We start from the raw sequence: 16719 nt of genomic DNA on the forward strand, positions 1-16719 counted from the left end.
TGTGGCACAATTCTGGCAATGGCTGAGGGACTGTCTGCCGGGGGCTGTAGGAGCAGAGATCCTTACTGCTAAGGGGCACCCACTGGAAGAGACGTGATCATCTTCCTCTGCACGTTGTTACGCCTAGATGCCATATCTGCAACTTTAAGAGGAAAAAGCTAAAACACTGAGGGGATAGACTGAAAATATGGGAAGAACCTGAGTCTTTGATGATGATGTTGAGACACTGATAAGCTAATCTTGGAGTATTCCTACTTCTAGTTTTATTGATTTATGAGAGCAATAAAACTGAATGTGTTGGTGTTCCCCGTCCCCCAAATGTATATGTTAACTCCTGAAGCCCAATGCGATGGTATTTGGAGGTGGAGCCTTTGGGAGGTGACTCAGTCATAAGAGTGGAGGACGCGGGCCAGACATGGTGGCTCACACCTGTAATCCCAGCACTTTGGGAAGCCAAGGCAGGTGGATCACAGGTCAGGAGTTCAAGACCAGCCTGGCCAACATGGTGAAACCACATCTCTACTAAAAATACAAAAATTAGCCTGGAATGGTGGCAGGCACCTGTAGTCCCAGCTACTCGGGAGACTGAGGCAGGATAATCACTTGAACCTGGGAGGCGGAGGTTGTAGTGAGCGGAGATTGCGCCACTGTACTCCTGTCTGGGTGACAAGAGCAAGACTCTCTCAAAAAAAAAAAAAGAACTCATGAATGGGATTGATTAGTGCCCTTATGAAAGATGCTTTACCAGATGTAGCAGCTCATGCCTGTAATCCCAGCACCTTGAGAGGCCAAGGTGAGAGAGGATTGCTTGAGGCCAGGAGTTTGACACCAGCCTGGGCAACAAAGTGAGACTCCCCCCCAATCTGTTATTAAAAAAATTAAAAGTTAGCCAGGCCTGCTGGTGTGTGCCTGTAGTCCTAGCTACTTGGGAGTCTGAGGTGAGAGGACTGCGTGAGCCCAGGAGTTTGAGGCTGTAGGGAGTTATGACTGTGCCGGTGCCCCAGCCTGGGCGACACGGTGAGACCCCGTCTCTGACAACAACAACAACAAAACCCAGAGAGCTAACTGTCCTTTTCTGCCGCGTGAGGACACAGTGAGAAGGCATCAGGAATGGGCCCTCACCAGACACCTAATCTGCTGGTGCCTTGATCTTGGACTTCCCAGCCTCCAGAACGGTGAAAAGTCAATTTCTGTTGTTTGTACCACCCAGTCTATGGTATTTTGTTACAGCAGCCCAAACAGAATAAGATATGAGAGAATCTATTTCCTTACTGTTTAAGTCAAGTTGTATTCTTTGGTGCTTACTGCCAGCAAGAACTAATTGAGATGATTTATGTAGCCAGTGAGCACACTGCTTACTTATGCTCTCCTGGATGGCTTGTGACTCAAAGTCAACATGGTCTTCCCTTCATTCTGGGGCTGGTCGTACCAGAACACCACTGAGCCTTCTGGGCACTGCCAGTTCTCATCACCATCTGCAATATGGGGTGGGATCATGGGAAGCTGAGCCCATCATGAGAGGCAAAGACAAGGGCAAAAGTGAGAGAGACAGATTGAGAAGAAATGGTGAGTTGGGCATAGTGGCTCATGCCTGTAATCTCAGCACTTTGGGAGGCCAAGGTAGGAGGATCCCTTGATACCAGGAGTTTGAGACCAGCCTGGGCAACATAGTGAGATGCCATCTCTCTTTACCCCTCCAAAAAAAGAAAAGCCAGGTGTCGTGGTACATGCCTGTAGTCTCAGCTACATGGGAGGCTAAGGTAAGAGAATTGCTTGAGCCTTGGAGGTTGAGACTACAGGGAGCCATGGACCATGCCACTGCACTCCAGCCTGAATGACAGAGTGAGACCCTGTCTCAAAAAATAATAATAATAAAAGAATGGGTAGAGTCAAGGAGGTGTATGTGTTGTGTTGGGTGCTCAGCAAAATCAACAACCACTGAAGGATCCAGCAGGTCAGTGTAGAAATCGATAATGAGATTTGAGAGGAGTTAGGAAGATAGCTTCCTTAATAAAACTAAACTTCAGGCCGGGCATAGTGGCTCACGTCTGTAATCTCAGCACTTTGGGAGGCTGAGGTGAGTGGATCACTTGAGGTCAGGAGTTCGAGACCAGCCTGGCCAACATGGTGAAACCCCATCTCTACTAAAAACACAAAAATTAGCCAGGCATGGTGGCATGTGCCTGTAATTCCAGCTACTCTGGAGGCTGAGGCAGGAAAATCGCTTGAATCTGGAAGGCAGAGGTTGTAGTGAGCCGAGATTGTGCCACTGCACTCCAGCCTGGGTGACAGAACAAGACTCAGTCCCAAGAAACAAACAAACAAACAAAACCCCACCAAACCTGGAAATTCCATGGGTTAGCCCAGGTAGGAAAGGCCCTAACGCTGGATGGTAACTCCAGGGTCTCTGAGTTTTCCCCTCTTCTTGGGGCCGTTTTTGCTCTGCCTCCATGCTGAAAACACAGCAGGTTCTTCTCATAGCTGTGGCCTGTCTGCAAACCACACGGGGTTCACTAGCCAGGTGAATCGAGATGGAGCCTTCTTAAAGACTTAAGCAAATACTTAGGGATCAAAAGCTCGCCTACATTTGTTTATTTAAACAAACAAACAAGGCCAGGCGTGGTGCCTCTCACCTGTAATCCCAGCACTTTGGGAGGTCGAGACAGGTGGATCATTTGAGGTCAGGAGTTGGAGATCAGCCTGGCCAATATGGTGAAACCCCATCTCTACGAAAAAAAGATACAAAAATTAGCCAGGCAGTAGTGGCGCACGCCTGTAATCCCAGCTATTTGGGAGGCTGAGGCAGGAGAATCACTTGAGCTCAAGAGGCAGAGGTTGCAGTGAGCCAAGATCGTGCCATTGCATTCCAGCCTGGGCAACAGAGTGAGACCCTGTCTCAAAAAACAAGCAAGCAGACAAACCCTTAAATAGCCCTTACTTCTTGCTAGGAATTGTTCCAAAAACTGTACAAATATTCACTCCTTTAATCCTTTCAACATTCCTAAGAAGTTGTGCTAATAGTAACAAGGTGCTATTATTGTGTTAGTTCATTCGAGGTGCTATAACAAGACACCTTAAACTATTAATTTATAAGCAACAGAAATGTGAGCTAATGCCTGTAATCCCAGCAACTCTGGAGGCTGAGGTGAGAGAATTGCTTGAGGTCAGGACTAGTTTGGGCAACCAAGTCAGACTCATCTTTGAAAAAACAAACAAGAAACAACAGAAATTGATTGCTCACATTTCTGGAGGCTGGGAAGCCAGACGATTTGGTGTCTGGTGAGGGCTTGCTCTTGTAGATGGCACTTTCCAGCTGTGTCCTCACAGGGCAGAAGGAGTGAATAGGCTTCTTCAGGCCTCTTTCATAAGGGCACTAATCCCATTCACAAGGTCTTCCTCCTCATGAAGAACTCAGTCACCTCCTAAAGATCCCACCTCTTTTTTTTTTTGAGATGAAATTTTGCTCTTGTTGCACAACCTGCAGCGCAATGGCGTGACCTCAGCTCACTGCAGCCTCCGCCTCCTGGGTTCAAGTGATTCTCCTGCCTCAGTCTCCCGAGTAGCTGAGATTACAGGTATGCGCCACCATGCCTGGCTAATTTTTGTACGTTTAGTAGAGATGGGGTTTCACCATGTTGTCCAGACTGGTCTTGAACTCCTGACCTCAGGTGATCCACCCGCCTTAGCCTCCCAAAGTGCTGGGATTATAGGCGTGAGCCGTTGTGCCCAGCCAAGGTCCTGCCTTGCACTGGGGATTAGATTTCAACATATGAATTTGGCAGAGAGAGGCACAAACATTAAGATCATAGCAATTATCTTTTTTTCTCAAAAGTAGGAACTATGATGTTTTTTGGGGGATGAGAGAACTATTGCAAAGAGAGGTTGAATAACTTGCTGTAGATTATACAGCCAGTAAGTGCCAAAGCCAGAGCTTGAACCCAGGCAATCTGCTTCCAAGACTCATGTTTGTCCCACCATGCTGTATTACCTCTTAATATCATATACTAAAATGTACTCACATTCCACACTCAATATATTTTTACAATTAAAATTTTAAAAGACTTCTAAGATTTTTGCCATTTCAAATCTTAAAAGGAAGTTTATTCTTTTAAAGGATTATTCATCTGCAGGGTGCTCACTGAATCTATGATCAGCTCTGATTTCTCAGCAATCATGAAAAACATTTAGAAAATCCTGCAAAGTGAAAAAAAGCTTCAAATTGTTATCCAATATAATGAAAATTTAAGAATATGAAATTTAACAAAGAAATGGACTCATGTTTTGTAGACATTTTTTAAACACTTCAGCATTCATTACTTTAGATTTTTAAGTGTTCCTTTTGTATTTGGAAATCAATACACTTTTTCCTATCCTTAGCATTTCTATAAGCAAGGGGAATGCTTTTAGCCCTAAGCCCTGCATACTCAGGGAATAAATAAACTCTCCTCACGGACAACAGGGAAATAAACCCAGAAACCACAAGCCACCCAAGAACAGCTGGGCTTTTTTTTTTTTTTTAAGACAGAGTTTCGCTCTTGTTGCCCAGGTTGGAGTGCAGTGGCGCGATCTTGGCTCATCACAACATCCACCTCCTGAGTTCAAGCAGTTCTCCTGCCTCAGCCCAACAAGTAGCTGGGATTATAGGCCTGTGCCATCACGCCCGGCTAACTTTTGTATTTTTAGTACAGACGGGGTTTCTCCATTTTGGTCAGGCTGGTCTCGAACTCCTGACCTCAGGTGATCCACCTGCCTTGGCCTCCCAAAGTGCTGGGATTACAGGCGTGAGCCGCCGCACCCAGCCAACAGCTGGGCTTTTACATGTTATGGAGCTCAGGTCTCAGCCCACCCTGCTGCTCACTGTGTTCAGCACTCACTGGCCACGGTCCTGAAACATCAGCTCTTGGGTCTGTGGCATCAACTTCCTGTCTCCCAGATCCCTGGGCTTAGGGAAGGGGAAGCTGATTACCCATATATCAGCGTACCCTTCCTATGCACCTGGTTGAGGAGGTGCCTGAGGCCTTGCCTCACCTCTCTGTAGGCTTATGCAGGTGTGACTTCCCCCCAGGGGAGACCCTGACATCCCTTCCTCACAAATGCATTTTAAACCAAGATCGCTCTCATTGCAAGAGACTCCTGATTGTGAAACCAGGAGAGAGACATAGGATGAAAGCTTGAGATGGAGGTAGATAACGCTGGGTACAGCTCTTTGAATGGGATAGAGGGAAGGAACCCTAAGGAAAAGAGGCTGCCTAGCATTTAAATGTTTTGACAGGGCCTGGTGCTGTGGCTTATGCCTGTAATCCCAGCACTTTGGGAGGCCGAGGTGGGTGGATCACCTGAGGTTAGGAGTTTGAGACCAGCCTGACCAACACAGAGAAACCCCGTCTCTCCTCAAAATACAAAATTAGCTGGGTGTGGTGGCGCATGCTTGTAATCCCAGCTACTTGGGGTGGGGGTGGGGGTGGGGGTGGGGTGGGGGTGGGGGTGGGGGTGGGGTGGGGGTGGGGGGTGAGGGGGTGGGTGCTGAGGCAGGAGAATCACTTAAACCTTGGAGGCGGAAGTTGCGATGAGCCAAGATCATGCCATTGTACTCCAGCCTAGGCAACAAGAGCAAAACTCCACCTCAAAAATAAAATAAATATTTTGACAGTAGGGGAGAGGGAGGAGAAGGCTTTGCAGAGGAAATGGCATGGAGACGTGGGCAGGGGCAAAGGAAATTCCTGGCCAAGAAGAGGCACAGAAACAAGCGCACTGGGAGGGATAAGCCCCGCCCTGCTGAAGGACAGGAAGAGGCTTGTGTGGCATCCGCTGCAACCAGTTACAGCCTCCTCAGTGTCTGGGCCCTCTTATGGCTTTGGGACTTTCTTGGGGCTTGGCCAGCCCCCACGTGACTCCTCCTAGTGTTCACAAAGGCTCCTCTGTCTTGGGGACAGAAAGCAGGCACCCTTTACTTACTTGGCCCCCAAAAACTCTGCCTTGCTATGTTAGATCCTCTAGGATGTGTAATTTGCATCCCTACAGAAAACCTGTTACCTGACTCCCTGTCCGCTCCCACCTTCGCTTCTGGTTCTGATTGACATTCCTTGGAGAGGTAGAGACTCTGGCCAGGCCAACCCCTGAGGGCTGATGTGGGCACTGTTACCATGTCCACTAAGAGCCTGAGTCCTTCAAGTCAGATGCCCAGGTCTCAGGCTGGGACGGGGAAGGTAGACAAAGGGGGCCAAAAAACTCAAAAGTAGCTGAGAGGTTGGTACAGCAGTGGGGAGATGACAAATACCACCCTCTGGCCCCTTCTGGTCCGACCTACAAATCCAGACAGGAGGGCACAGCGACTCGGAGTAGAATTGGACTGGAGTAGAATTGGACTGGAGTAGAGATGAAGGGGCGGCTACCTGTGGCCAGAAAATGGGATGAAATGAAACGGACAGGAACCAACCTTTGTAGGATGCCTGCCCTGTGCCTGGAGTTGTGCTGGGTCCTTTCCAAGCTTAACTTCACTGAAGTCTCACCAACAATCCTTTAAAGCATTACCCCCTTGTTATAGATGCCTGGAAATGATTGGAGTTAGAACTCAGGAACTGTGCTTTTAATAATTCACCAGGTCCAATTGGAATCTCATTCCTATTCTAATAATCCATTTTAGTTGGGCTTACACAGTTTTAGGATTTTTTGGCCTTCTTGCATCTGAACCCTTTCCTTTAAAAAAATTTCCATCATATTATTATTATTTTTGAGATGGAGTCTCACTCTGTCATCCAGGCTGGAGTGCAGTGGCACAGTCTCAACTCACTGCACCTCTGCCTCCCTGGTTCAAGCGATTCTCCCACCTCAGCCTCCCAAGTAGCTGGGATTACAGGCCCATGCCACCACACCCGGATAAATTTTGTATTTTTAGTAGAGACGGGGTTTTGCCATGTTGGCCAGGCTGGTGTCAAACTCCTGACCTCAGGTGATTTGCCCGCTAAAGTGCTGGGCTTATAGGGGTGAGCCACTGTGCCCCAGCCCCACCTTATTATTTATGAAAGGAGGCAGAACCCATCTGCCTCTAGACACTGAAAGTACCAGGTTCTCACTCTTCCTGCCACCCCTTCCAGCTAGGATGAGAGCATGTGGCCTAGGTTCCCGTGGTCAGGATCACTGGACTTGGATTTGGGAGTGCAGAAGCAGAAAACATTTCTTTTTTTCTTTTCTCCTTTTTTTTTTCAGATGGAGTGTCGCTCTGTCACCCAGGCTGGAGTGCAATGGCATGGTGTCAGCTCACTGCAACCTCCACCTCCCCGGTTCAAGATTATTCTCCTGGCTCAGCCTCCTGAGTAGCTGGGAATACAGACTGGGAATTCAATGATTCTCCTGCCTCAGTCTCCCGAGTAGCTGGGAATACAGGTGCCCACCACCACACCCAGCTAATTTTTGTATTTTTAGTAGAGATGGGATTTCACCATGTTGACCAGGCTGGTCTTGAGCTCCTGACCCTGTGATTGCGCCCAGAGACAGCAGAGAACATTTCTGAGGAGTAGCAGCAGTGTCTAGGCCCAGTGGTTATAGAGGGCTGCCAGCAGCGACATCTGGTGTCCTGTGGTGATAACGGTGGCTTTAGCAACCCATTTAGGCTTGTGGCCATCTGCATTCCTGCCAAACCTGGCTCTGTAGGTGTCTTGGTGATTTGATGAACTACACAGCATCCTGTGATAAATCATTTCCTTCCTTAAATAAGTTAGAGTTAGTGTCCATGGCTTACGACTCAAAACTTTGATAGAGATGTTGGCCAAGTACCAGACTTAATTAATAGAATATGCCACGCAAGACATATTTAGGCCGGGCTTGGTGGCTCACGCCTGTAATCCCAGCACTTTGGGAGGCTGAGGTGGGTGGATTACCCGAGGTCAGGAGTTCAAGACCAACCTGACCAACATGGTGGAACTCCTTCTCTACTAAAAATCCCCCCAAAAAATTAGCCAGGTGTAGTGGCAGGCACCTATAATCCCAGCTACTCAGGAGGCTGAGGTAGGAGAACTGCTTGAACCCAGGAGGCAGAGGTTGCAGTGAGCCTAGATCACACCATTGCACTCCAGACTGGGCAACAGAGTAAGACTCTGTTAAAAAAAAAAAAAAAAAAAAAAAAAATTGGAGATTTAGACACAGACCAGGTACAGAGCCTTTAGCTGGGAACTTTCCCCAGGCACTTTCCCCTACTGTCCCTGATCTCCTGTCCTGGACACTGGGCTGTCCAGAGAGACCCAGGAGTCAGGTCCTCCAGACCCCCAACATGTAATAGGGTGGGAATGGGTTGGTGACGACAGAGGGAAGGGATGGGGCCTGGATTGGAATAGGCACTAGAGACAGATTTGGTAGAAGGCATAAGAAAGGGGGGTAATGTAAATACAAAAGTTAGCCAAGCGTAGTGGTGGGCTCCTTTCATCCCAGCTACTTGGGAGGCTGATGCAGGAGAATCACTTAAACCCAAGAGGCGGACGTTGTAGTGAAGTGAGATCACACCACTGCACTCCAACCTGGTCGACAGAGTGAGACTCTGCCTCGAAAAAAAGGAAGAAGTACTGTGAGGTAGGATTCCCAGCACATCCGAGGCCTTGGCTCCGCCCTAGCTCCAGCCTTAGCTCTGTCTCATCTGTGCCCCCCTCAACCCTATCACCAGCCTCCCCGCAGCCCCAGACTCAGCAAAGTCCTACCCCAGTTCCAGTCCCCACACCAGGAAAGCTCAGGAGACTTGGCTCCGTGTCCTTCTTCCAGCTGGTGTGGTCGTCCAAGCAGACTTGTTCCAGGTACACAGGGAGCCCCTACCCTCCTGCTTCATTACCCACTTCCCCTTTCATTCAGAGCCTCTCATCGATGTGCTCCCCAACCCTGAGCCACAAACCCTGAACTCTGTGTCCTTATCGCCTCCCCAGGTCACGTGCTTCTCCCACTTTTCCAGGCCCTGGGTGTGGGCTTTAGCTCTATGCTGACTTTCCACAGCCTGGTCTCTGGGTGATCCAGGGAAGGGGGCATTCTTGGGGGTGAGGGGTGACAGGCAGCTCTATTAGGTCTTAGAAACCCAAATCAGCTGAGCCAAACAATATAGAGCCTCGTATTTTTGAGCACCTTCAATAGAGCAGTGCTTCCTGTGGGTAACCTACTCACTCAAGCCTGCCCACCTCCCTCCTGGTCCACCTTCTGCAGAGGGAGCCCGTTGGTGGGGGTACTGGGAAATAGATGGGCTCAGTTCAGGGCTTCCCTGAGGTGGCAGGCTTCAGAGGCCCCAAGAACCTCCAGCAGGAGCTCCCATGAAAAAGCCGTGTTGGGAGCATTTGAAAGCAGGCCCTAAGCCCGGCATAAACAGGCCTTAAAGAAACTGGCCATAAACTGAATATCCATAGCATTGTGACATCCTCGTGATGGAGGGATGCACATTGCTAGAAGTTGTTGGTTTACTGGAGCCAGGGAAAGAAAGAGCTAACCCGCCCTTGGGTGGAAGACCGATGGGGGGTTTCTGAACCACAAACAATAGCATGAGTGACACGTGCCTTAATGACATGTTCCAGCTGCAGTAGATAAGCGAGCCAGAGCCTGATTCTTGCTACTAGTAAAGAATGCTTTGTTCCCTGCAAAGAACGCTTTTATTTAAATTATCATGCGCTTGCTGGCAATAAATATGTGGGTCAAACTCTGTTCGAGGCTCTCAGTGGGGAATGCTGAGGTCCCCCGTCTGTCCCTTAACTTTTTGCTCTCTATCTCTATGTCTGTTTCTTCAGTGCCACCTGGGTTGAGGTCTCTACCACCGAGCTGGTCTCGGCGAGCCCCAGAGCAGTTCTAGAGTTTGCAAACATAGATGCATTCCCAGATCCTGTGGTTCCCAAAGCAAACGATGTACCATGCTTGGCCCTTTTTTATGATCTCCCTATAGACATCATCTAGCTCAGCATCTGCTGTGGGGGCTTTCCCCGCATGGCCGGGCTTTGTGGTTTGGTCCATCCGTGTCTCCTTGTGCTACTGCTGCATTCCGTGGAGCACCAGGCACCGGCTCCACTCATTCAACGACTTCTTTGTCCAATGTTTCTGTCATTCAGTGATTCAGCACTCACTTTTGGCATCTTTGTGTGTGAAAAATCCAGAAATCAATGATGTAAGGTCCCACCTCTAGGGCCTCGTGGTGTAAGGGTAATATGAAGGATAAAGGGCCTAAGACAAAAATGGAGAATTTCCTCCCGGGCTGATCAGAAGCGGGATAGCACCTGTGAATAGCCACTGTACTCCAGCCTGAGCAACATAGTGTGACCCTGCCTCTAAAAAAAAAGAAATTAAAAAAATTAAAAGATGATTTCACTACAGGCTGAGAAGTAGTCTGATGGGGTTGGCACAGGCAGATAGGAGCTGGCATGGTCAGGGACTCTGCAGGGGAGGCTTTTCTGCACCATAGTGGCTCCCCATCACCCCAACAGCAGTGTGCCAGGGAAAACGAAACCTTGGAATAAATATATACATCTTCTTGGAGAGTTTATATATATATATATGTATTTTTTTTTTTTAAGGCAGAGTCTTGCTCTGTCGCCCAGGCTGGAGGGCAATGGCGCCATCTTGGCTCACTACAACTTCCTCCTCCTGGGTTCAAGCTATTCTCCTGCCTCAGCCTCCCGAGTAGCTTGGACTACAGGCGCCCATCATCACACCCAGCTAATTTTTGTATTTTTAGTAGAGACAAGGTTTCACCATGTTGGCCAGGCTGGTCTTGAACTCCTAACCTTGTGATCCACCCGCCTCAGCCTCCCAAAGTGCTGTGATTACAGGCGTGAGCCACTGCACCTGGCCGAGAGTTATATTTTTTTCTTGAAGGTATGAGGAGAAAAGGTTAAATTATTTATCTTGTCACTGAAAGCATTATTTTCCTATGAACACACGCATCAAAAATGGTTATAAAGTAGAATGCAGCTGGGTGCGGTGGGTGACGCCTGTAATCCCAGCACTCTGGGAGGCTGTGGTGGGTAGATCACTTGATCTCAGGAGTTTGAGACCAGCCTGGACAACATGGAAAAAAACCTGTGTTTTGCCAAAATACAAAAATTAGCCAGGTAAGGTGGTGTAGACTTGATATCCCAGCCACTTGGGAGGCTGAGGTGAGATGATCACTTGGGAGGCTGAGGTGAGATGATCACTTGAGCCCAGGACGCGGAGGTTGCAGTGAGCCGAGATTGTGCTGCCGCACTTGGCAACAGAGTGAGACACTGTCTAAAAAAAGAGTAGAATGCAAAATTCTGCATGAATTTTCAACATAAAACAAGATGTTTCAAAGAAATTTCCCACATGCAAAAGGCAAGCGCTTCTTACCCCTCTGATTGCGGCCTGACTCCTCTCTCCTCTGTCTTCAGCTTCCAGTACCAGTGAGTGCTACTTCAGTGGACATTTGGGAGCAGTATCAGCCTCTGGAATAATATCTAACTTCTTTAGCCTGGCCTTCAGGGCCTTTCAGACAGGACCTCCTGCCCCAGCAGCTTCATCCTACGTTATTCTACACATTCTCTGTTCTCTACACAGCGGCTATTTATAGCTCCCCAAACAATAAACAATGTGCCAAGCTAGTTCATGCCTTTGTGATTTTCCACAAGCTGCTCCCTTTGCCTGGAATGCCCCTGCCCACATATCCATCTGGCAAACTCCTACTCATCCTTCAAGACCCAGCTCAAGGAGCCCCTCTTCTGTGAAGCCTCCCAGCAGGCCTAAGTAGAATGAGTCAGTTCCTCCCATGCAGCACTCTACGGTGTAAGTGTCCCTGTCCTTGTGCTGACAATTTTTTTCTTTATATGATGATCCTCTGATTTGATTGTGAGGCTGAGAGGGGAGAGACTGTATATTATTTATATTTGTATCTCCAGCCCTAAGCATAGCACCTGGCATGTGGTAGCTGTCTATAAATATTTTGTATGAAGTTTTATTTTGGTTTGTTTATTTATTTATTTATTTATTTATTTTTGAGATGGAGCCTTGCTTTGTCTCCCAGGCTGGAGTACAGTAGCAAGATCTCAGCTCACTGCAACCTCTGCCTCCCAGGTTCAAGCGATTCTCTTGCCTCAGCCTCCTCAGTAGCTGGGACTACAGGTGTGTGCCACCACACTTGGCTACTTTTTTGTATTTTTAGTCAAGATGGGGTTTCACCACGTTAGCCAGGATGGTCTTGATCTCCTGACCTCATGATCCGCCTGCCTTGGGCTCCCAAAGTGCTGGGATTACAGGCGTGAGCCACTGCGCTCAGCCTATTTTTTAATTTTTTTTTTTTTTTTTGAGATGGAATCTCCCTCTTGTCACCCAGGCTGGAGTGCAGTGGCATAATCTTGTCTCACTGCAACCTCCGCTTCCCAGGTTCAAGTGATTCCTCCTGCCTCAGCCTCCCAAGTAGCTGGGATTACAGGCATGTGTCACCATGTCTGCTAGTTTTTGGATTTTTAGTAGAGACGGGGTTTCACCATGTTGGCTCCTTCTACAGAAGGTGGTTGGGGAGGGAAGTGGGCAGGCAAGAGTGAGTGGTCTCAAGCTCCTGACCTCGTGATCCACCCGCCTCAGCCTCCCGAAGTACTGGGATTACGGGTGTAAGCCACCCGCCTCAGCCTCCCAAAGTGCTGGGATTACAGGTGTGAGCCACCGTATCTGGCCTTCTCTTTTGCTTTTAGAGTCAAGACAGGGAGACTAGCATTTTCTCACAAACTTTGGAAAATGCTAAGGGAAAAGAAAGAAGAAAAAATAATGAGAAAAGTAGAAATTTCCATTGAATCTCTTTATAGCCACTTACATTTTATAACCCATGTGACTCTACTCAGAATTTACCAGGCCAATATGGTGCCTTGACCTTGAGGCATTTTTGTCATCAGAAGTAGCCAGGTGAGAAAGGGGCTGCCGTGCTGTTCAGTCCAGCCAGTTTCCTCAAGCCACAGCAATAGCGGCGACAGAGGCCAAGCGTGGTGGCTCGTGCCTGTAATCCCAGCACTTTGAGAGGCTGAGGTGGGAGGATCATCTAAGGTCAGGAGTTCAAAACCAGCCTGGCAAACATGGTGAAACCCTGTCTCTACTGAAAACACACAAAAAATAGCTGAGTGTGGCGGCAGGCACCTGGAATCTCAGCTTCTTGGGAGGCTGAGGCAGGAGGATCACTTGAACCCGGGAGGCAGAAGTTGCAGTGAGCTGAGATTTCACCACTCCAATCCAGCCTGGGCAACAGAGCGAGACTCCATGTCAAAAGGAAAACAAATAGTGGCAATGGGCTCTAACACATATCATATTTCAGCACTGTTCGAAGTCCCTTACTTATGTATGTAATCAGTGACCCATTTAATCCTTATAGCGACTCATCAGGTAGCTACTGTTATTACCCCCATTGTAGAGATGAGGAAACTGAGGCACAGAGAGGTTGAGTAACACTTGCTCACAATCATATAGTTACTAAGTGGTAGAGCTGGAATTCAACCCCAGGAAAGCCAGCTTGGGAGTCCATTCTCCTAGTCTCTGTGCTATTTTACCTCCATGAGCAAATGATGACAAATTTTGCTAAGAATATAGGGAGCCTGAGGTAGGAGAGGAATGTGTCCTTTCACAGCCCTAGTCCCAGGCTCTGGGATGCCCTTCTGGCTTCGTAAGCATTCTGCCAAGGTCCTCAGACTTACTTAGCACAACACCCAGACACAGAGGGCCCAGGCTTCTCTTTGACTGCCCAGCATTCTGCCTCACCAGGGGAGACAGTGATTCATTTAGCTTGGAGCAGAGTCCTCAGCAGCCTTCTCAGGAAGTGGGATCCCCGCCATCCCCAGTGGCTGAGGACCTGCTGGTTCTGCCTCCCTGGTGACTTTCACAACAGCTCTCCAGGCTGGGGAGACAGGTGGAGCCACTTTCCTAAGCTGTGTCTGTCAGGACCTTAAACCTTCACGAACTCCTGTACTCCATCCAGGGCATTTCAAGCAGAGAGCAGGACATATACAAAAATTGAAGAGCAAGAAAAAGCTAGGCATGTCCACAGATCAGAGGAGAGAGTGGCTGACGGGAGGGTGCCAGAGGGAGGGCGGAGAACGTTTGAAATGGTAACCTAGGTCTACCTTCGATTATTGCAAAAGTACAGAAATGTAATTTTTCCCCTCTATAGGCAATGGAGAGTCATTGAAGGTCATGCTGTGTTTTTTAGGTTTACAGTTTAGCTCTTCAAGAAGCTGTTTTTCTTCTGTATATGCAGATTCTTTCCCAACGATTAGGACACACTGCCATCATGTGGCTCAGTGTATGCATGATCCCAACTTAAGTTGCTGAATGTTCTGTTCACATTGTTTAATAATTAAACCAAAGAACACATCTCGGAATTCAAACAGCTGAGGTAAAGCAATGTTACCCTGTAAAAAAAGGACATTTTCTATAAAGTGGTTCAAAATATCAATACCTGGGTTCGATGATCTGATTTCTTACTTTGCTTTTAAAACTCTAACCTGGCCAGGTATGGTAGACTGTAATCCCAGCACTTTGGGAGACTGAGGTGGAAGGATTGCTTAAGTCCGGGGGTGTGAGAACAGCCTGTGCAACATACTGTGACCCCCTCTCCACAAGAAGTGAACAAATTTAGCCAGGGGTGGTGGCATGGAGTCTGTAGTCCCAGCTACTTGGGAGGTGGAGGTGGAGGATTGCTTGAGCCTGGGAGGTCGAGGCTACAGTGAGCCTTGATGGTGCCACTGCCCTTCAGCCTGGACAAGACCCTGTCTCTAAAAATAAATAATGAAATAAAAATAAAATTCTAACCTAAGTGTTTAGAGGTTCTGATCTCAAGGATCTCAAGAGACACCTTAGGAAAGTGGCCCTACCAGTTTCTCCAGCCTGGCGTGCTGTTGTGGTCCCTTGTTTTAGAATCCTAAGTTTTCCGTCCCTGCAATGGTTCCGCCCTTTTCAGGGTAGTTTGCATCAAGCTGCCTCCAGGACATTTCCTTTAACCGTGCCAGATTTTGTTTCCGCGCTGGGATTATTCTCCCTGGAGGTTCCACAGTTGACAAACCTAAATTCAATTTTTTTTTTTTTTTTTTTTGAGACGGAGTTTCGCTCTTATTACCCAGGCTGGAGTGCAATGGTGCGATCTCGGCTCACCACAACCTCCACCTCCTGGGTTCAGGCAATTCTCCTGCCTCAGCCTCCTGAGCAGCTGGGATTACAGGCACGCGCCAACATGCCCATTTACACCATTTTTTTTTCTCTGAGCTTCAGTTACTGCATCTGTAAAAGAGGAACAACACCGGCCGGGTGCAGTGGCTCACACCTGTAATCCCAGCAATTTGGGTGGCCGAGGCAGGTGGATTACCTGAGGTCAGGAGTTCGAGACCAGCCTGGCCAGAGGGCAAAACCTTGTCTCTACTAAAAAATACAAAAATTAGCTGGGCATGGTGGCAGGTGTCTGTATCCCAGCTACTCAGGAGGCTGAGGCAGGAGAATTGCTTGAACCCAGGAGGTGGAGGTTGTAGTAGCTGAAATCTTGCCACTGCACTCCAGCCTGGGCGACAGAGTAAGACTCTGTCTAAAAAAAAAAAAAAAAAGATGACACCTGTAGGGTCTAGCCCTACAGGGTCCATTGAGCCCCTCTCTGCTGGTGGGGAGACAAGAAATTGTAGAAGTAAAAGACACAAGACACAGAGAAAGAGAAAAGAGAGTTTGGGCCCATTGGTTCACTGCTAACCAAAGCCTGGAGTTTGGCAGTCGCCCCAATGCCAGGACACTCTGACTTTTATTGAGTTGCAAATCTGGGGGCAGGGTAGGTAGGGTGTGGCCTTGGTGGTCCGCGACTGGGGGCAGGGTAGATAGTGTGTGGCAGTGATAGGGTCAAGTACATCACGTGTTATACAGGTAGGGTCTCAGGAATTTCTAGTAGCTGAGATGAGGTAAGGAGCATAATGCATCAGCACTTTTCCATACTTGTTAAGAAAGAACAAAGACATTAAGATTGATATTACTTTTACTGATTATCTCTTCTAAAAACAAAGGAAATAGGTACAGAAACGGAACATCAAAGTAGATATGGGACATGACCACTGAAGCACAGCACAACACAGATGCATGACAGAGGCCTTAAAGTGTCTTGCCTTAGGGTCATTTCTTTCACAATGTCGCCCCAGGTTCACACTTCCAACCTGAGAGGCATGAGTGAAAGAATTCAAATCACCTATGAATAACTAATAACTACTACGATTATATTTCTAGTTACTTTCTTCTTCATTATTTAGATGGAAATAGGCTGAGGCTTATGGCTTCTGCCTCGGTGTTTATGGGATCTCCCCGCTACGGACACCTTCATAGGGTCACAGGGTTATCATAAGATTAAAGGATAGCATGTGTAAACAGTGCCTGGCACATTGCAGGTCCTCACATTGAGGGAGTCCTGTTTCATCCCTCTGTCCTTGAGGGCCTGTCATTTTTATTTTGTTTATATTTATTTATTATTATATTTTTGAGAGGTAATCTCTGTCACCCAGGCTGGAGTGCAGTGGTGCAATTTCGGCTCACTGCAACCTCTGCCTCCCGGGTTCAGGCGATTCCCCTGCCTCAGCCTCTCAAGTAGCTGGGATTACAGGTATGCACTACCACGCCTGGCTAATTTTTTTTTTTTTTTTTTTTTTTTTTTTGCATTTTTAGTAGAGAAAGGATTTCACTATGTTGGCCACACTGATCTCGAGCTCCTGACCTTAGGTGATCCACCCACGTCGGCCTCCCAAAGTGTTG

Source organism: Aotus nancymaae, unplaced genomic scaffold (genome assembly GCF_030222135.1).
Source record: "Aotus nancymaae isolate 86718 unplaced genomic scaffold, 86718_ANA_hifiasm-v0.15.2.pri h1tg000018l, whole genome shotgun sequence".
In the NCBI taxonomy this organism is placed as follows: Eukaryota; Metazoa; Chordata; class Mammalia; order Primates; family Aotidae; genus Aotus; species Aotus nancymaae.